A 23,997-nucleotide genomic window follows, 5' to 3' on the forward strand; every position below is an offset into this window, starting at 1 on the left:
ACCACTGGCCAGATGCATTTTCATTGAATGTGGGTTTCAATGCTGTTTCAGTGAATGTGAGTTTCAAAGGCAGAAAAGTTTTAAAGCTAAGTCTGTTTTCATTGTGAGGTTGTTTTACTTTGTTTAGCAAATGTCTATCAGTATTTGTGCTATAAATTTTGAAATAAAAGTTTTAAATTAAATCCAAATAATTGTAATCATTGTAGAGGTAAAGCAGAAAACAGTATGCACACTGATAGTTTTGAACAGTGTTTATGGCAACTGGGAAGAAATGGAGAAATAGCCAAGTAATGGGACACTGGAAATGCTGTATGGGAGGGGACGGGGGTACCACAATTACGCACATTTTGCTTTCATGTACATGTCCAGAATTTTTTACATAAAAAGTTGGAATCCTACAGACAAGACAAAAATAAGGACATTATGCTAGTCTCTAGACAGTTGATAGGTATGATTATTGTAATGCTGGTAATCATACCTCTCAGTTGTGCAGAGTTTTACAGACTGTCCTTGATATTTTTACAAATTTTGCATTCAAGGGGTAAAAGTGGAAATATTTTGCCCCGTCCCTTCTAAAAAATATAGTAGAATGGTTGCTGCATTTGTTAATACAAAATCCGGCTGCTTAAAAAGACATTGGCCGACTTTGTTCTGTTGAGTTCAGCTGAGATTGCAATGGGAGCACACTCTCTCTCTCTCTCTATATATATATATATATGTATATATATATAGAGAGAGAGAGAGAGAGAGATAATATATAACCATTTAAACACACACACACACACACACACACACACACACACACACACATATATATATATATATATATATATATATATATATATATATATATATATATATGTATGTATTTTTCAGTTTGGCTAAATAATTCTACTTCATTGTCCTGCTCAAGAAAATCTTTTTTATTTTTACACAGTTTTTAGATGATAGAGCTAGGGTGGGGATGTTTAACTCTTTTTTTCTTTATATTTTGGGTAAATATGCAACATGCTGTTTATGGATCTCAATAGAGCTTTGTATTCACATTTTGCAGAGTAGCCATTCAGTGACACTCATTCCACATCTTGAAAGTACAGAACACAAATATATAAACAAAGCAAAGCAAATCAGATAATGCTAGATGCAGTGTATCATACACTGCACCAGTCTTGCTAGGTCTTAGCTGCTGAGCTCTGTCTGTGAAGTCCATAAAAGCATGTCAACATGATTGCCTCCCCACCCTGGCACACCCACACTCATAGGCAGCTGCTTTCTTTCTGGAGAATGTGCTCCAGACACCAGATCACCTGTTTGTTCAAGGAATTAATAAAGAGTGAATGATCCATTTGATTTCCAAAACTGTATAAGACTTCTTTTTTTAAAGACTGATACACTGTTAACATTGATTTTGTTCTTTTCTTCCTGTGATTCTATTTATTATAATCTTATTTAATACTGCACTACAGGGGAAATTAATGTTCTTATATGGGTTAACAGTTATCTGTCTACTATTATACTGTATTAACTGTGCCTCTAGAAATTCTTAAGCATTTGAGTTTTGTTAAGTGCTGTTTGTGGAATGCAGTTCTGTTTCTAATTGTTCATGTGATTTTTTGTTTCATTTCCTTAAGTTTTCATTTGAGATAAGATGGAGTTTTCATCAATTCTACTCACACATCCTACACAGTGGCCGCATTCCAACCAATACAGAGGTGTTGACCATATGAGAGACAGGAAGTGGTTTCCCAGTACAAAGATACTGACATTTAGTTTCACAGAAAGTACCTCCCACCTCAATTAATGGTTACACATTTTGTGTTCTGACTAACAGACTTCTGCTTAAATATTCGTAATCTGGCTATATAGCTCAGGATAACCTTTTGAATCTAAAAATGTAGGAGTTATACAACATTCCATTTGATAAGAATTGTGAACCTCAACAGAATAGTTAACTTTCCTTGCCATTTCTTTCAAGTCCTATAATTAGTTTCCATTTTAATCTTAAACATTCAAGCTGTAACATAAAGAATTAAAATGCATTCAGGAGGTAAAAGTAGAAATATTTTGCACATAACCAAAATGTCTTTGATTTTTGAATTGTATTGAATTATGGTTTTTAGTTTACTGTCAGGCAAAGAAGTAAAAACATAGAATTTAAGCCAAAGAATAAACAATATTTTGACTTGACCATGGCATTCAAAGAAACTTTGTAATGTCAAACATAAAAAAAAAAGTTCAATTCATGTTGCATAATTTACAATAAAGTAGAGAGTCTGTATGGAAGCTTGTATTATTCTATTAGACTCATGCCATTTCCTTCTATCGGGGATCATTATTCAAACCACCCAGAAGGTGCTCCGTGATGCTTAAACTGAATGTGATAGAAGATGGCAAGATTACCTTTTTAATGGAATTGGAACCCCCTTCTGTAGTTTATGTGCATGTTTTTGGCATAATGTCTTCTGAAAATCCTCCCCATAATTTTAGGTAAGTTTGACATTTACTATACATGCAGTTGTTGGTTGGGTAAAGGTTATGGCAAAAAAAAAAATGTTTTTTTGATAATTCTTGTTTTTTTTTTTTTTGTCTCTAAAAGCAGATTATATATGCAGATCTTCTTCAAGCTAAAAGTCTAAAACATGTAGCTTTTATCACATGATTTTTTCTCATCCTCAAACAATGCCAAAACTTTAGACTTGTTTTCAGGTTAAACAAATATACTTCTACTGAATACCTGATGTCGGAGATCATGATTACCAGGTAGAATTGCCCCACTAAATTCTGAGACAATAGGTAGTATAAGGCAATTATGTTATGAGACCAGTTATGTCTTGCTGATCGCTAACCTAATGATGCATCTCCTGCATCCAGTAGTGTCCAACCAATTATTGTGGCTGATTCTGAAAGATGCTAGAATGTCCCTCAGTTTAACATGCAAGGGTACCTTATTTCAGAGAAAAGGTAAATGCTGGGGTAATGAGTCTGTCCCTCCATTGTGTGTGTGTGTGTGTGTGTGTGTGTGTGTGTGTGTGTGTGTGTGTGTGTGTGTTTCTTTAATGGAAGTGTAAGTCCTTAGATCTACAGTCAGTAGAGCTATTAGCATTATAAAGAGGCACGTGGTCTAGTTGTGCAGGGTCCTTAAGGAAACAGTGCAAGACACCAAACATTCCGCAAAATCTAATAGGAGACACAGCACCATGATAGGGTTTTACACGTGTCTTGGTATTCTACAGTCTTTATGCCATTAAGCTTTTTAGTCAGGAACTAGTGTGACTTTTCAGTTGGCCTATGTGACTGGACAGGTGCTTACAATACCAGCATTAATACAGGTTATTTAACAGATTGTACCGAAGTGATGTCAGCATGCACTGTACCATGGGAGAAAGACTAATGACAAGTTCAGCCATAATACAAAATCAGCAATTCAGTCTTCACTGTCCTGTGATAATAATGTAAACTATATTTAAACAACATATGTAATGAAATTCTGTCTGTCTCTCTCTCTCTCTCTCTCTCTCTCTCTCCTTGTCTCTCTTTCTCACAGAAATGCACACACACACACACACACACACACACACACACACACACACACACACACACACACACACACACACACACACACACACACACACACACACACACACACACAGGCATTCTGCTTGGACTACTTAACATCTTCTTTTTAGCTATTCAGTTGTAGTGGACTCGAACCACTGTCACCATTACTAACAGTCACAGGCTATAAACCATCCCAATACAGTATAATGATTATGATGATTAAATGTCTATCCAAGCCTCGGAAGTAGCCTGGATTAGCTGGCCTAAAGAGTTAAATACTGGCATTTTTTACCACTATGCATAGTACTTTTCTTTAAAAAGAGGTGAATTACAATTATGCAATACAGTTGCATAGATTACATTATTTATTATACTCTGAATACGGAATACTTATCAGGTTTCTAATTCAACAAAGCGTGTAACACACATCAGAAAAAAAAAACTTGATTACGCAATCTATAACCTAATTTAATTATCAATTTGATTACATTCAGTTTCTAATTTATATGTTTTTTGTACTTCTACAGGAGCACTGATCATAGTTTACATATATGATGATGCAAAGTGTGTCTAGAACATATTATACATAATAAGTTACCAAACATTACAATTACTTAAACCTTAATAAAGTACATCAAAGCATACTTTGGACATGTGATACATAGTAAGTTATAATTTATGAAACTTAATAAAGTGTTTTGTAAAATACAATAAAAATATGCAAAACATGTTTAAGACATTTTAAGAAGAAAACACCATAGCACCAGAAATATTTATAAATACAAGAAATGCTTTTGAACAGCTACAAAAAATATAAATTATATAATTAGCCGGAGAGTCACATTGCAAACAATTTTCTTATGGATAAGTACAACCTCAGAAATGCTTCAAAATGATGTCATACTGTATCTACACACTGAAATAACATGCTTATCATGTGAAGAAAAACAGAAAGAAAAACAGCAAGAGATTTGATCATCCTTGAAAATTGTAATAGTAAAATCTACTCCATGATTAATGAACCTGTCAACAGTAATAGGAAGAATATGTAAAAAGTTACTGCTCATTATTCATTTGTGACTTATAGCATTTGTAAATTTTATCATATGTAACAAAGAATGATAAGATAAGCTAAAGTGCTAAGAATAACATTAATATTATTATACATATGCATTATACAAAAATAAAAAAGTCTCCGCATCATTTGATTACTTTTGCCTCTGTTTATATTTTTGTAATAATGACTTTAAGATGCAGCATCTAAGATGCATTGTTTTTAAACTGTAGACCAGTGTTTTTTCACAGCTAGCAGAATATACATTTATGTTTGTTATGCCTGGGAAAAGGATAAACTAGTGCCATATGTTCTATTCCCCATTAGTCTCAAAAGATATAAGGTATAAAAGATAAAAAGGGAAAAATGTATATATTTTTTTCTGTACAAAATAAAGTTTAGCTATGGTTATGATCTCTTCTTGATGAGTTCAATTATTTTGGCACTTGTTTTGTAGGCAATCTGTAACAGAGAGCTGCCTCAAATAAGCAGGCTAAAGAATATTGGAAACACATAATTATTGGTGATTGTTGCAACTGGCTTCAATTTTTAACTGGAAAATTATAATAAAGGAATACCACATACACACACACACACACACACACACACACACACACACACACACACACACACACACACACACACAGACCCATTCATATGCATGCATATACCCCCAGTGAGCACTCACACACACTATTTATAATTTATGTAAAATTTCTAGAGAGAAATAGTGATGCAGGCATCAACAGTGTTAAGTAAAGGCAAGATGTGAGCATGAACAAGGAAAATATCCAACAGATAGAATGACTGGAAATAGGAGGTAAGATGAAAACCTTGAGCACTAAGAAACAAAGCACTAGCATATTTGGTCATAAGGTGGATAGATATAAGAAACATTAAAATTGCCACAATTCTTCATCCTAGCACAATAGTGATGATTAGACTATATGTATATTTTATATATATATATATATATATATATATATATATATATATATATATATATATATATATAAAACAATGTACTTCATAGGACACGTACATAGAAATAAGTGCTATGGTTTTGAAAAGTATGTTCAGACTAGTCACTTTGCAGGAACAAGGAAGCCCTGTAGAAGTATACAGCTGTCTACAAGAGAGACTGATACAGCTATCATATCTCAGATTTACCAGTTACAGGATCAGTTTATCTCTTTTTTCCTCTCTCTTTCTATCTCCCCCTCATCATCTGAAGCTACAAGCAGTTGAGGTGGGAGGTGGAAATTATTTTAATTTTCTATAATTAAGAAGATATGCAAAAGAGTGTGTATTCTGCCTAGAACTGTGTGGAGAAAAGAACAGAATTCATAGGGTAGTAGACCAGTATTGTGTGTTTTGCTATTGTAAGATACATTACGTTAAATCCCTTTGTGACACCTATAGAAACAGACCAACCATTTGAAAGTGAAATCAGCATCTATGTCCTCACAGAACCCTGTGTCAAAATCTATTTATTTATTTATTGACATTTGCTTATCAGGTTCATCTGACTGGATGCGTTACCCATTGTCAGCGATGCGATGGCATAGCTCTCAACCTCTTAGAACAAGAAATATGGAGAAAGCCATAACTAATGGGAGGACAAAGGCCCAAAAATAGGGATAATTTTTGAATATTGTTCTTACAAACTTAGAAAGTTAATAAAATAACAGGTTTTGCATTAGCATGAATTTTCTGAAGGGTATGAAGTCTAAATTTAAAATGTCTGTCATTATTCTCTGACTTCAGTTCTTAAAGATTTGGCAATTATTGGACAGAAACCACAATTTAATGAATAATAGGTAAAAAATATGACCAAAATCTAGACATTTTGTGAAACTCTGTACAGTTGAAAGATATAAGCAGTGGCCCAGAGAAAAAAGCTCCAAAGCACATAAAATGAGGATTTAAACAATACATTGAAATACTGTTCTTAACAGTATAGAACTAGATGTGCAATCAAAATCAGAGACAATGCATTGATTAAAAGATAAAATCTGATACAGTACAACTATAGTAAATGACATGAGATAAAATTGCAATTATATGAAATGAATAAGAAAAGGGGAAGGCAGACATGTGCAAAAGCACCTTTAGTAAAATAAGAAAGTGGACTGGAATGTATAAGCAATATTTCTATTTAGATATATAGCATGGATGCATGAGTCTGGAAATATTTAGAAGGTAAAGGGTGGAGTAGAACAGAGAAAAAATAGGCAGTTTATGTAATAGGGGTGATTTAGGTGAGAGGGTAAATGTGACAGTGGGAAATAGTGAAGCAGAGAGAGAGTGGGAATGGCAAAAGAGGGAGAGAGTGAAGGAGAAGGAGAAAGATGGAGAATGATAAGGCATTAGCTTGGGGTGGTGATTAGGGAAAAAGTGTGAAGATTATTCAGGAAGGCTTCAAAGGCAGAGCAGTCATTTGATTAGGTGGACTTGTAGGGAAGATTTTAAAGTGTTATAGTGGGGTGTGAATATAATAGATTAAGCAAATATGAGTTCCAAAATTTAGCAATGCAGTGGGAATATAGGCACTTTCCAGCAGATTTGTTTGGTTTATGGATTTTCAGAAGCTGAAGAACTGATGACCTAAAGTCTCATTTGGGGCTGTACACAGAGAGTGTCCTAATGGAGAGATGAAAAGTCAGCAAGCAAAGGAGAGTAGAAGCGCTGAAATTTAATCCATTCTCAAGTCTTGGTGAGTACCTTTGAGAGGTGGACCCTGATTTTCACAAAATCTCACCAAGGTGACACTGATATATAGACTGCATTTATATAAGATATATCATGGACAGAAGTAAGTCAAAAGCAAAAAAATTATAGCTGGGTGCACAAGACCCAGGATAAAAAAAGTGTCCAATCCTGGTAGGTGCACTGGTGCCAGGACTGAAAAAAATGACAGTGTAAAATCCTCATAATATGGAAATATTCCTACAATGGGGCCAGGCCAGGACCAGGGGAAGGATGATCCCCCCCTGTTGTAGAAGGAAGTAGCAGGGCACAAAAATCACAAAAATTGATTGGCCAAAGAAGAGCCATAAAGACAATAGAGTGGACTATTGAGGATAAGAAAGAAATTATGTATTGTTACTATTATGTAAAAAGCCCAAAATTTCCAGACACAAGATATACAAAACGATTAAGAGAGAAATTAGAGGAAAGAAAAATACTTCCGCAGGAAAAACCATCAGAAGCTTCAAATAAAAATTTGCATTCATTAATACAACAGATTTTTGAAAAACATCATATAGATCAACAAACTTTGATCTGTTTGGAAAAAGAAGCATCTGAGAAAGAGCAAAAATATAAACAACAAAACCTAGAGACATTTTAAAAATATAAAAAAGAGAAGGCAGTGTCAAAGATATTTGAAGAGAAATATAGGCAAAGGCATCCAGATATAGAAAATGCACAGTAAAAAAAGTTAATATCACAAAGATATATTTGTGGAAAAGAAGATTAGTAAAGCAGAAGTTAAAGAAATAAAAGTTGAAGTTATGGAGTGCCTATGAAGTGAAGATTTATTGTATAAGGTCTAACACAGACTACATCACAGCATGATGGAGTGAGTCTCCAGAATAAGTAAACGCAAGAAGATCAGGAGACATGTGAAGAAGAAATATAGACAGGGGAAAGGAAAAGAGATTGAATATGGTGCAATATTTATGCAAAGGAGAAACCAAAACTAAACAATACAAAAAGAGCAGCACCAAAGATATTTAAAGAGAAATACAGGCAAAGGAATCTGGACATGGAAAACTTCACAATACAAAAAATAAGAAGACTAAGACGAAAAGTAGGAAAACAGATTAGTAATGGAGAAGTTAAAGAAATAGATATTGAGATTATGGAGCAGCTGCAAAGAGAAGGATTTAGTGTAGAAAACTGAATGCAGAAAGCACCACAACAGGATAGAGCAATGGATATCCAAATTAAGGGGAAATCAGTGCAACAGGAAGCAATTGGTCAGGTGCCATATCAAGATATTTTGATGCCTTCCACAGGAAACCAAAATAAACATTCACTTGAAGCTAGACCGCAAGGAAAGGAACAGGAAACTGTGGAAACTCTGATGCAGTCAATGTTGAGGAGTGATAGAATAGTGAGTTTCCATATGACAGAGCAACAGATGACACATGATGAAATTGAAGAGAAGGTGCCATAGAAAGATGCTATAGAACTTTTTATAGAATGCTCGCAGGAAGCAGTAAACAAGGGATGTGCCCTCAGTTTGGAAGAAAATGAGCTAAGGGAAGATTTTCTTGATTTAATGGACATGGATAGATATATTAAGATCAATGATAGAAACAGACTGCAGAAGGTCAATAAAACCCAAAAAGTAAGTCGGATAAAACAAATGACTGCAGTAATTAGGACTGTCCATAGAGATCCTTGTGATATAACACAAGTGAACATGATATATTACTGTGCAGCTAAATTAATAACTGATAAAGTTCTACCACAAGAACACAGGGTACTGAAGGAAAGGAAGGGGAGAAATTGAATACCATCAAAGAAGTATTGAATAGAGAAAACTGTAAAGCAATTGAGACAAGAAGTGTCACTGTTAGAAGATTATAGAAGAGGGAATAGATCAACAAAAATACTAAGAAAGATAGATATGATTAAAGCAATGCACAGTATTAGAACAGACCAGGATCTATCAGACACTATTGCAAATAACAAACTAAAAATTTCAGCACAGGTGGAAAAACTTGGAATATACACAGATAAATATAAGAGAAAATTACAAAATAAGCAATTTATTGATGACCCAAGTAAGTTTTATAGAGAATTGAGAAAGAAGGTAAAAGGAATTGAAAGACCGACAAAAAAAGAGGAAGTAGATGCATTTTGGAGAAGTATCTATGAAGATCTGGTAGAACATAACAAAGATGCTAAATGGATAAAAGAAGTAAAAGAAAGAATAAGAAGTTTAAAGATACAGGATATGAAATGGGATGAAGTAACAGCCAGAGAGATTGAAGCAAAGTTGAGAAAAGCCTCAAATTGGAAAAACTCAGGCCCAGATGCAGTTCCGAACTTTTGGTTAAAAGTATTAACATCTTTGCATGAGGATTTAGCCATGAGTAAGAACTATTTATATGTGCACCCTGAACAGACACCACACTGGCTAACAACTGGCAAAACAAACTTCTTACTTAAGAGTGAACCTGCAAGCTACTCTAAAAATTATAGACCAATAACTTGCCTTCTGACAATGTATAAACTATACATGGGAATTGACACCAACAGCGTTTATAGTAATTTAGAAGAAAACTCAATTATGGCAATAGAACAAAGGGGTCATAAAAGAAAGTAATATGGAACAAAGGATCATTTCTTGTTAAATAAAATTATAGCAGAGAACTGTAAAAAGGGGAAGAATCTAAGTATGGCATGGATTGACTACATAAAAACATTTGATTGTATTCCACATTCATGGATAAAAGAGTGCTTTATAATGTATAACATACACCCTACACTGATCGACTACATTACAGTATCCATGAAACAATGGCAGACCACTTTGCAATTAAGCCATGATAAAGGACAGATTATTATCTCAGAGATAAAAATTCAAAGGGGATATTGCAGGATGACTCTCTGTCACTGTTGCTATTCTGCGTTGCCATTAATCCATTAAGCTGTTTACTTAACATCTTAGGCCATGGCTACAATTTGGCTCCTATAAAACAACAAAGTCTAATGACTTCTCATCTTCTCTTTGTTGATGATTTAAAACTGTATAGCTCATTGGATGAGGAACTGAAAGCTCAGCTGCAGGTTGTCAAAACTTTTTCAGATGATATTAGAATGTCATTTGGTCTTGATAAATGTGCAAAAGCAACCTTTAAAGCAAGAAAACTGCAGCACCAGGAAAACATTAGTTTGGGACAATAATGTGATATAAAAGAACTTGAGCAAGAGGGAGTGTATAAATACTTGGGAATTGATGAAGGATAAGCAATAAAACATGAACCAATGCAAACAAAACTCAGTAAGGAATACTTTAGAAGACTTAAATTAATCCTGAGAACAGCACTGACATCTATGAACAAGATCCAAGCTATACATCAATTTGCTCTTCCTATCCTAACGTACAGTTTTGGAGTGATTGGCCTCAAAAAGTGTTGGATATATTAGGTATTAAAGCAAGAAGGATGCTTCATGCTCACCAAATGATTTATAAAATTCAGTGTATACCAAGATTATATGGGTCGATATTATAACACCCAAGAGGCATTTAAGCGAGCGTGTCTTTGTCGACACTTAAATACCGAATGCACTAAAGAGCGAACCGTCAACACAGTGAATTCTTTCCCTTGGAAAGAATTTGTTTGGACAAACACACACACATACACACACACACACACACACACACACACACACACACACACACACACACACACACACATACACACAGACACACTTACAAACATAACTATGTGAGCCCCCCACACCCCCCTAACTAAATATGATGCAATATAGACCCAATTCTATATTCCCCATTCTGAAGGGGGGATGGGCCTCCTTGAAATTGTTTACATGTATAGATCTGCAATCGTGGGACTCCACATATATCTTCAGACCTCACAAGATCCAAATGTAGTGAAAGTTTTAAAACATGAGGAGAATAAATCTAAGATGACTTCTCTACTTAATTTAGCAAACGCATATCGACGTCAAGCAGGAATGGAAATCAAACCAGAAGTAGATAAAAACCAGGCAGCAACTGAATATGCCAAAAAACAAAAGAAAGAATATAAGGTGAAGGACCAGATGAGAAGGCAAGAAATGTGGAAAAAACATAAATATAGTTGCAAGTATAGAAAACTTCTGGAAGAACCTCATGTTGATCAAGAATGAACACAGGAATGGTTAAGGAGTGGAGAATTCAAACCAAGAAATGAAAGGTTAATATTGGTAGCCCAAGATAGTGGGCTATTTACATGCTGGTTTACAAAGTCCATGGACAACATTAAAAGAAGTCAGCACAGTCAGGGACAATATCAGAATAATATCAACAGTAATCCCATCCCTCTGACTTAACATATGTGATTTAGAGAGATCAGAGATAATTCTGCACAACCACACTTGTACAACTATTATGATACATCCACACTCTGTGAGGGTAATTACACACACTGTCCTGGCACCATAACATCTGCTAGAGGTGTTAGGAGGGACACTGCTATACCTGTATGTGAAATAATGATCAATACAGGGTAGTTGACTGGTGTGCATGGCATATATACATGGTACAATCCACACTGTTATGAATGTTACCCATGCCATTAATGTTGTCAAACACCTATGTATGTACTGTGTGCATCACCAAAACAGGTAGCACATATGCATCAGGTGTAACAACTTGATGGGGGTTCCACACCATCAGACAGTAATGTTTATGCCACAGAAAGAATTCCTAGGTATGGCCAATAAGATGTGTGACAGATCACTGTGACAAAGATGGTGCACTTCAGTTACATGTCAGTGGAAGATGTGTAGGGAGGTACATGAAAAAGGGTGCATTGTACTCAGTTATTGGTGTGATGAATGCTGTGAACTCTGGAGGTATTATGGCCTCTGATGTGGATGTCTTTCGCATAGTCAGAAGTTGTGTTACATACAAGGGAGTAGTCAGCACTGTGACCACATGCTAGTGGACATTCCACTTGCCATCTACCCCAGAACACAGGTCACATACCTATTGGTCTGATTATAGGGTGTGATGTCTATATTATACTTGGGTTGTATAACAAATTCCCCCATGTTTTCTTGTCATTGCAGGTGTTGTCATGGCTGTGGCAACAATCTTTGGTGTGTGTTGATACTGTCTGTATTATACTAATATCACAGTTGGAGTTAATGATTGCCTTCAATTTGTAGTCCTTAAGGCAGCTGTTTAGATGCAGGATGTGTATGTCATCTGTGATGTCCATTACTTAAATAATGGACAGGAAGGGGCCTTTCAGACAGCCCTGATGTACAGACTTGATCACTGGACCTGAGGTATAGGTTACTTCACACATGTCAACATATTTAGCTGACATGTATGTGATATACTGGTCTACCCACTTGGTGATATATGTGAATATGAGCACATCTGACAGTTATGAGTGAATACCTCGGTGTGAATTTGTGTCAAATGCCTTGGGATTGTCAAGTTCAAAAGGCTGATAGTGTTGTCATCATGCATGCCCTTGATGACCATTTTGAGGACATCTAACAGATGTAAGAGCCAACTATTGAGTACATAAGCCAGTCATCGAGTACAATGCCCCATTTGGCATGTACCTCACTAGACACCTGCAACAGCTGGAGAGGCCACAAACGTCCCCCACAAAGAGGATCCTATACCTTAAACAGTTGTCCTATAAGGACAGACTCAAAAAACTCCAACTATTCTCTGTCTCATATTGCCTACTTAGAGGAGACCTCTGCTTGACTTACAAAGCCATGTCTGATCCAGCTCTGTTAGAAATTCTACATCTAAAGAAATCCCAATCCCTCCACACCACATGCTCCAGAGACCTCAACCTCATTACCATAATTAAAAAAACAAGCTGGAGGGACAGGTTCATAACCCACAGACTGCCCATGCTATGGAATAGACTTCTCATACATGTCAAACAGAGCACCTCACTGGCCCTCTTCAAGAGAAATCTTGATGAGTGGATGGGAAATAGAAAATTCACCCCAGGGATCACTACAGTGGCTCTACTTGATAGAGGTACTGGGAACTAAGGTTGGGTGGCAAGATGCCAGGGTAATCCTATGGGCTAGGCTTGTAAAGGCTCCAGGGCCATTAGCCTAGTACACACCTATGAACCTATGAACCTATGTAGTATTAATGACTCACGCAGGTATGTTGCACACAGCTGGGATATCACTTGTGTCCATTTAAAAAAGGTCCATGATGACATGTCAGTCTACCTCACAGATGAGAGGAGTCAGGATATGTCTATACATGCATATATCAGGTGCTGTCCCTCCAACTCACATGGTTGCATGTTGAAAACACCCCTCATGTCAGGAAGATGCAGGTAATGAGTCATGTGATAGGTGATCTGTGCATGTCAGGAAAGTGTATGTGATGATTCACATGATAGGTGATCTGTGATTTCACAGCCCATTGATTCTGTATGATTGGCCTGAACGAAAGTAAGATAGTGCATAGTGGCTATCCTCAGATGGCCTAGGGTTTAAACACAATCCCCCATGCAGAGATCATTGAGCTGGGGATTAAACCTCATGTCACTACATGGGTAACAAATTGGCTCACTGATAGAACACATACTGTGAAAGTTGGTGAACCAACCTGTTCCAGTACAGCTGTCACTATTGGTGTACCCCAGGTATTGATGCTTGGCCCTTTACTGTTTGGATTCTGTTTCTCAACAGTTCAGGCTAAAGTATACAGCCTTTGGCTTACTGCATTTGCTGATTCTTGTATACTGGGTGCAATCATTGAGTCCACCTATGATGATAACAGACTACAGGAGGAGCTAACACAGACAAATTACTGGTGACAAAGCCACACAGTTTGTAAATAAATGCAAATATGTGTCTTTATTCAGGCCTTCTGCAAAGTGGAATTCTCTGCTAATTACAGCATTGACAACAGTCCCACTGTGCTGAAATCCAGTGATGCAAGCACTGGAAACACATGTACATAGTACTCTGACCTTCGACCACCAAATGTCCACACTTGTATTGAAAGCTTATGTTGTACACATCATAAGGCACACCATCGCATTCAGATCTCCGGATTATATTACACCACTGTACTCAAACCTCATCAGAATACTAATATAGAGTATAATTATATGTATAGATCTGCAATCTTGGGACTCCACACATATCTGCTGATCTCAAACATAGTAAAAGTTTTGAAACATGAGGAGAATAAATCTAAGATGACTTCTCTGCTTAATCTAGCAGAAGCTTATCAGCATCAAACAGGAATGGAAATCAAACCAGAAGTAGAAAAAAATCAGACAGCAACTGAATGTGCCAAAAAACAAAAGAAAGAATATAAGGTGAAGGATCAGATGAGAAGGCAAGAAATGTGGAAAAAGCATAAATATATTTGCAAGTATAGAAAACTTCTGTAAGAACCTCATGTTGATCAGGAACAAACACAGGACTGGTTAAGGAGAGGCGAATTTAAACCAAGAGATGAAAGGTTAATATTGGTGGCCCAAGATAGTGAGCTGGGTACACATTGGTTTATAAAGCCCATTGAACATGTGGGAGAAACAGACAAATGTAGGTTTTTGTAAAACCAAATTGGGAACAGTTGCACATCTCATTGCTGGTTGTGACATATTAATGGCAAAAGAAATGTATACTGAAAGGCATAATAATGTGGCGAGATTATTGCACTGGGGACTGTGCAAACATTATGGTACTGAAGTGGCTGAAAAACACTGGAAACATGATCCATAAAGCATCATAGAAAATGAAGACATTTACATTGCATGGGATCATCCATTACCAACAGTTCAAAAGATAGTTGGTAGAAAACCGGATACAATGGTCCAAGAAAAGAAGACAAGAGCAGCATTGATCATTGAAATTGCCACACCCAGTGACTACAGTGTCTTGTGTACAAAGAGACACAAAGTCATAAAATATCAGGATCTGCAGGCAGAAATGAGAGCTATGTGGAAGAAACATACCCAGACAGTTACAATAGTAGCAGGAACACGGGTTTTATAAAAAATAATTTACAATCGTATTTAGATATGCTACCAATACATGTAACTCCATACAAACTGCAGAAGGAGTCATTGCTGGGCACATTGCATGTGCTGTGAAGAGCACTACTGGCTGACATCAAAGACTGAAACAATACTAATTTCATGAACTTTAATCGTACTTTGATTTAGGAATGGGGTCTATTCCCATCATGATATTAGAAGCCCAAAAGACTTGGAGAAATTAAAAAAGTATAATGCTCTCTTTTGCATGTACTTCACCAGACACATGCAGCAGCTGGAGAGACCGCATGGGTTAAAACACAGCGCATAGAAACCATGCCATGATGTATGTGAATAGACTGAAATCCATGTCCCTGTAGTCTGTATCATATAAGATGAGGTGACTTCTGCCAAGCCTCCAGGGAAGTCTATGACCCTGCCCTAGGAGGAATAGTGCACATCCACAAATCAGATATAGCTAATTACTTAAGCAGTGTTTGGTGAGGTGAATATAGCAATGAAAGTGTCCCACATGCTGGTGCAAAAGACACCATGTAATGTCAAGAAAGTGCACACCCACATGCAACCCAGCTGACTGCAGTGAGAATAGAACCTCTATCTATATAAGTACACAGACTACAGAACTCTGTATTTAAGGTAAGTGTCACAGCTGAATTCTGACATGGAGTGTCTTAGCCAACACTTTATAGATGATGACATCAGTGGTTTCTGGTGAGGAGAATTTGACAATAACAGTGTCCTACATGCTGGTGGAAAAGGCTCTCTGTCACATTGGTGGAAAAGGCTCTCTGTCACATCAAGCAAGTGCACACACCGGTTGACTGCAGTGAGAATAGAACCCCTACTTATCTAAGCACACAGACTACAGAGCTCGGTATTTAAGGCAAGCACCACACAGTCAAGTCTGACTTGGAGTGTCCAGGACAACACTTTATAGCTGACATCAGTGGTGTCTAGTGAGGAGAATATGACAATGACAGTGTCTTACATGCTGGTGTAAAATGCTTCTGTAATGTCAAGCAAGTACACACACACATGCATACACACGCACACACCCACACACGCACACACACACACACACACACATGCGTGCACACACACACACACACACACACACACACACACACACACACACACATGCACGTGCGCGTGCACATGCACACACAAGCACACACACGCACCCACACGCACACACACGCACACACACACACACACACACACACACACACACACACACACACACACACACGTGCACGCACACACACACATGTGGATGCACACACATGTGCACACACACGTGCACGCACACACACACATGTGGATGCACACACATGTGCACACACACGTGCACACACACACACACACACACACACACACACACACACACACACACACACACACACGCACACACACATGCACCAGTTGACTTCTGTGAAAATAGAACCCCTACTTATCTAAGTACACAGATTACAGAACTCAGTGCTTTACAGAAGCACCATGGCACAAGTCTACCATTTGCAGGACTGCAGGTTAACTTATAATGGATGACATCAGCAGGGTACATTGGAGAGAAGAAGTTGGGAGGCCTGTATGAAATGGATGTGTAGGCATGTGCAAGTATCAAAATGCTGTCACTCCATGGGATTGGTATGGCAACTGTAGGATACACATGTCTGCTCTTCTGGATAGACACGCATACACACACATTCACACACACATGTGCACACAGTTAACTGCAGTGAGAACAGAACACCTAGATATCTTAGTGCACAGACTATAGAACTTAATACTTTACACAAGTGTCACAGCACAAGCCTGACTTTTACACCACTGCAGGGTAATGTATAGTGTATGAAATCAACAGGGCATGTTGGAGAGCTGTTTGGGAGGCCTGCATATGTTCATAGCTTCATAGGTTCATAGAAGGCTATTGTTCATAGGAGGTTACTAATTTAATGGCCCTAAGGCATTTACAAGCCTAGCTGTGTAAAAACACAAGTACCCTTATTGAGCATAGTTAGATGATCGTTGTTAGCAGAGCAATTATGTAATTAGCACTGATTGACCTTGTCCATGAGGGACATATGTGCCTTTCTAGGGATGAATTTATAATCACCCATCCATTTGTCAAGGTTGTGCTTGAATAGGGTCTTTGAGGAGCACTGCTTCACATGCAATGGGAGCCTATTATAGAGGATTGGCAATCACTGGGAGATATATCTGTCTCCCGAGCAAGTTCTGTTTATGTCACAGGCTAGGTTAAGATCCCTAGAGCAAGTTATTCTTGTCCCATTTGATTTGCAGATGTCCAGCATTTCAAGTAGGGCAGGGTCTGAGACTGCTTTGTAGGCCAGGCATAGGCAGCCTGCATGATACTAAGTACAGTGACAGGTCCTTCAGTTTTTCAATGTATGTTATGTTTTGGGAACACTGGATTTTCATGGTCACAAACTTCTGTGTTTTCTCCAGTTGCTGCAGGTGTCTGGTGAGGTACAAACAGAAAGGACCATCATACTCAATTAGTGGTCTGATAAGGGTAGAGTGCAACAGACCTATGACCTTCCTGGTCTTGGATGTGATGGTCTTATTTATGAGGTGTGCAATATAGAATGTGTGTCTTATTACTATGGACACATAGTGATTGAAGTGTAGATTGCTATCAACACATGTTCCCAAGTCTCACAACCCTATATTTGAAGTTAGAGTGGTGTTATGTATAACATAATTAGCAGGGCTACTTCATTGTCAAAGAGGACAATGACGAATTTTTTGCTTTAAGATTCAGTCCATGAGTTTGGCACCAATCATTTGTCTGTGTTAGCCCCTTCTGTAATATATTAACGTAGTTCAGGGACTCTATATGACTGCGTCCAGTTGATGGTCATCTCCAAACCTGGTAAGCCACAGGACTTCTACCTTTGCCTGGACTTCAGAAAAATAGTTTCCAAACAGTTGAGGACCCACCACAGATCCTTGTGGTATTCCACTGTTAAGTGGTCTAGTGGTGGAGGTACAATCCCCAACTTTGGTAGTGTGTGTTCTTTCAGTGAGCCATTTGGCTATTAATCTAATAATGTGTGGGTTAATCCCCAGATGGGAGATTTTCTCTGTGATACCTGAATGGGAGACAGTGTCAAAGGCCTTGGATAACTCATCATAGGTGGTTTGTCCTGTTAATCCTCATCCAGATCTTAGGTGTCAGGATCAAAGAAGTCTACTAGGTTTATTAAGCAAGATCTACCCTTGACAAAACCAACATGGGTCGGGTCAAGTATGTTGAAGGTTACCTATGTTCCTGTGGGTAAGGTCCATGCTGATTCCTTCTCTAGCCTTGCAGACAAGGATTTTTAGGCTTATGAGTCAACAGTTTTAGTTTTGCGTGTTAACAGATTAATGTGCATTGCATATCACACAGCATTTGATATTAATTTCTGTAGTGTAGGTGATATATGTGTGAAAAAAGTAGTGGGACTCCAGAGTTGCAGTGTTTGGGGGAAGGCAACACATAGCTATATTGTAAATATGTGACATATTGTTAGATAGGGCCGTCAATTTATGTTTCCGCATGTAATTTCATGTCATAGACAGGAAATGGACAGTAATACATTCTAATATCTAGTTTTCCATAGTACAGTGAGCAGCAGATTTGCACGATAGTTGAGAACGTGTTTGTGTATGCAAGATACACATTTCCATTCATTTTCTCTGTTTGTGTGTAGTTAAGCATTGTGCAAATGTGGGCCACATTGCCAAAGTCTGAGACTTAGTACTGAGTCTAGGAAAACAGCTGCTGCTTAACTGACTCTGTGGCAGCAGGTGTAAATGCATTGACACATTTCTTTTTGAGCCCAAATGATACTGGCTTTGAATCCAGGTGTATCTAATACTTTTATATATTTTTAAATAAACAGTGATAATACAATGACATTAATTCTTTACCTGTGTTGCTGTATGTTGGCATAGCGCAGTGGGGTAAAGCGAGATTTCTCAGAGATAAACACAACATTGTACTGCCCCTTACTGTCACTTGGCATTGCTGCATGATGTGAGATTGTGCAAACATAGAGGCCAAAAAGTGAAGAGATCCATTGTTTTTTCTGCAACTTATATGTGTTGTGAGTGATTCTCAAAAAATAATGGAGAAATGCATCCATAAGCAACTACTTAACCACCTACTCCAAAATAACTTACTTGCCAACTGTCAACATGGATTTAGACCTTTCCACAGTACTACTACTGCTTTGCTATCCTTCACCGACTGCATTAACAAAAACTGCAACAATAATATGCTTTCCTCTGCAGTCTTTATTGATTTATCTAAAGCTTTCGATATGGTTAATCAGCAGCTCCATCTAAATATACTGAAATCCCTTTTACTTGAACCCCTAGTCATAAATTGGTTCAAATCTTACTTAGACAATAGACAACAGGCTGTGCTATGGAATAATAATCTATCCAATCACCTTCCAATCTCCCTTGGTGTTCCTCAGGGTTCCATATTAGGCCCACTCCTATTTTCAATCTTTATTAATGACCTTCACTCAGCAATTCCTCATGCCAACTATATTCAGTATGCAAACGACTCTACAACAATTTGTTCAATCACTTCTCCAACTGAACTACAGACCCTTACCCAAAAAACATTGTATACAGTTGGACAATGGTGTTCAAACTGCTGCCTCCTCCTAAACCCCCAAAACACTAAACTTTTACTATTCACTCCAACCCAAAAATCCACCCCAATAAATTTCACACTCATATCTAATAATGGCACTCTCATATCTCCTGACCCAACCACTAAACTCTTAGGAATAACAATAGATAACAACCTTAACTTCGGCACTCATATAAATAGCACAATAAAATTAGTCAACAAAAAATTGGGGCCCCTCTATAGAATCAAATCCTTTCTTACACCAGTAGCCAGGACCGCTATAGCCAGAACTCACTTTATCTCCACTCCACTCTATGCTTCACCTATATACACTAATCTTTCTAAAAACAACCTCAACAAACAGGCAATTTCCTATAATAATATTGCTAGATTTGGCACTGGCTCTCCTTTTAGAACTCACCACTGTCTTAATCTAAAGCAATTAGGATGGCTAGAGTTTCTAAACCAGCTTCAATTTCACCAGCTTGCTTTAGCCTATAAGACCCTGTATCAACCCATCAACACATCAATACTTACTAGCCTTATTACCCCTTACAACAATCTTAAGAATCCATGCTCCTCAAACAAACTGCTGATCAATACTTGCAGATCCAACAAATTGGAAGGAGACTCTCTGTTCTCTAATACAGTTGGAAAGCTCTGGAATCTTCTACCCTTTGAACTTGTATCTCTGTCTTCACTAACACTTTTTAAACAGAATCTAAAACTATTTCTCAATATGCAATGGTTATGCCTCTGTACTAACCCTGACTAACTTTCTGCCTTTACACTAATGAATACTCTTCACCCTTACAGACTTGTCCTTTAAGAATCAAATGACCATGTTATTGCAATTTAAATATATGTATATATGTAAATAGTAACCCCTCTTGTGCATTACACTTTACTGTTTGTGTCTTGCTCACGATGAATACTGTATTAGCATTTTTATTATCAACAGCTGTTTTAACTTGGATTGTGGCAACTTTCTATATTGTATTTTGTATGTATCTTGGAGCTTTTCTCCCCGGGCCTCTACTGAAAATGGACATGTATCCAATTAGACTAGCCCGGTCACCAAATGTAAATTAAAATAAAATAAAATAAATAAATAAATTTTATTTTTTGGCCTGATTATAGGTGGGAAAATGGGGTAGATAGGAAGGTGGTGAAAAGGGGAGCAAGAAGCTGGAAGAGCAAAGGGAAAGCAATATAGGAATGTGCAGAAGGGAAGTAGAAAAGAACCATAGTTATCCATTTCTTCAACAGTAAAAACTGATCATATGTGCAGAATATTACCTGAATCTGGACTGTCATCCTCACAGGGAGAGGTGACAACAATGTAATCATGTTGTATAGCCAATTGGACCAAATCTAGTGTGTCAAGAAACAGCTGTTGATAATACTGGCTTTGAATTCAGGTGTATCTAATACTTTTAAATATTTATAAATAAACAGTGATAATACAATCACATTAATTCTTTACCTGTGTTGCTGTATGTTGGCATAGCGCAGTGGTGTTAAGCGAGATTTCTCAGAGATAACCACAACATTGTACTGCCACTCACTGTCACTTGGCATTGCTGCATGATGTGAAACTCAGTGCAAACATAGAGGCCAAAAAGTGAAGGGATCCATTGCTTTTTCTGCAACTTATATGTGTTGTGAGTGATTCTCAAAAAATAATGGAGAAATGCATCCATAAGCAAGTACTTTACCACCTACTCCAAAATAACTTACTTGCCAACTGTCAACATGGATTTAAACCTTTCCACAGTACTACTACTGCCCTGCTATCCTTCACAGACTGCATTAACAAAAGCTGCAACAATAATATGCTTTCCTCTGCAGTCTTTATTGATTTATCTAAAGCTTTTGATATGGTTAATCACCAGCTCCTTTTAAATATAATGAAATCCTTTTCACTTGAACCCCTAGCCATAAATTGGTTCAAATCTTACTTAGACAATAGACAACAGGCTGCGCTATGGAATAATAATCTATCCAATCACCTTCCCATCTCCCTTGGTGTTCCTCAGAGCTCCATATTAGGCCCACTCCTATTTTCAATCTTTATTAATGACCTTCACTCAGCAATTCCTCATGCCACCTATATTCAGTATGCAGATGACTCTAGAACAATTTGTTCAGCCACTTCTCCAACTGAACTACAGAGCCTTATCCTAAAACATTCAATACAGTTGAACAATGATGTTCAAACCACTGCCTCCTCCTAAACCCCCAAAAAACTAAACTTTTACTATTCAATCCAACCCAAAAATCCAACCCAATAAATTCCACACTCATTTCTAATAATGGCACTCTCATATCTCCCGACCCAACCATTAAACTCTTAGGAATAACAGTAGATAGCAACCTTAACTTCGACACTCATATAAATAGCACAATAAAATTAGTCAACAAAAAATTGGGGTCTCTCTATAGAATCAAACCCTTTCTTACACCAGTTGCCAGGACCGCTATAGCCAGAACTCACTTAATCTCCACTCCACTCTATGCTTCACCTATATACACTAATCTTTCTAACAACAACCTAAGCAAACTGGCAATTTCCTATAATAATATTGCTATATTTGCCACTGGCTCTACTTTTAGAACTCACCACTGTCTTAATCTAAAGCAATTAGGATGGCTAGAGTTTCTAAACCAGCTTCAATTTCACTAGTTTGCTATAGCCCCTAAGACCCTGTATCAACCCATCAACACATCAATACTTACTAGCCTCATTACCCCTTACAATAATCTTAAGAATCTATGCTCCTCAAACAAACTGCTGATCAATACTTGCAGATCCAACAACTTGGCAGGAGACTCTCTGTTCTCTAATAGTGTTGGAAATCTCTGGAATCTTCTACCCTCTGAACTCATATCTCTGTCTACACTAACAGTTTTTAAACAGAATCTAAAACTATTTCTCAATACGCAATGTTTATGCCTCTGTACTAACCCTGACTAACTTTCTGCCATTACACTAATGAATACTCTTCACCCTTATAGACTTATCCTTTAAGAACCAAATGATCATGTTATTGCAATTTACATATATGTATATATGTAAATAGTAACACCTCTTGTACATTACACTTTACTGTTTGTGTCTTGCTCACGATGAATACTGTATTAGCATTTTTATTATCAACAGCTGTTTTAACTTGGATTGTTGCAACTTTCTATATTGTATTTTGTATGTGTCCTGGAGCTTTTCTCCCCGGCCTCTACTGAAAATGGACATGTATCCAGTTAGACTAGCCTGGTCAACAAATGTAAATTAAAATAAAATAAAATAAATAAATACATTTTATTTTTTGACCTGATTATAGGTGGGAAAATGGGGTAGATAGGAAGGTGGTGAAAAGGGGAGCAAAAAGATGGAAGAGCAAAGGGAAAGCAATATAGGAATGTGCAGAAGGGAAGTAGAAAAGAACCATAGTTATCCATTTTTTCAACAGTAAAAACTGATCATATGTGCAGAATATTAGCTGAATTTGGACTGTCATCCTCACAGAGAGGGGTGACAACAACATAATCATGTTGTATAGCCAGTTGGACCAAATCTAGTGTGTCAAGAAAACATGTGTGAAATAGAGAGCTATATATAGGATGAATTATTTTTTTTGTGGGACAGGTGCCCATTTCTTTGTTTTTTTAATTTAGTAAGAGAAGACTGCTGGGTAAGGGATGTAGGTATGTCTGGGTGAGGTAAGTTTGGTAGGTGAAGAAACAAATGCAAACAAACAAGACAAACAAGACAGAGACAGGGATTGTGAGGGGACACCAAATGCTAGGGACATCATGACTGGCATAAGGGAGATGACAACTCAGGCTCGTGCCCTTCAAGCTTGGAGACAGTGAGAATTGAGTCCTCACCCACTGGACTGTCATTGCTGTCCCTTTACTCTGTTGGTAACTGGAGTGCTTGATATGTTCTCCTCCTATGAACCATGAGGGAGGGCAGCCTCTTA

This window comes from Protopterus annectens, chromosome 3.part0 (assembly GCF_019279795.1).
Source record: "Protopterus annectens isolate FY-2018-M chromosome 3.part0, PAN1.0, whole genome shotgun sequence".
Classification (NCBI taxonomy): Eukaryota; Metazoa; Chordata; order Ceratodontiformes; family Protopteridae; genus Protopterus; species Protopterus annectens.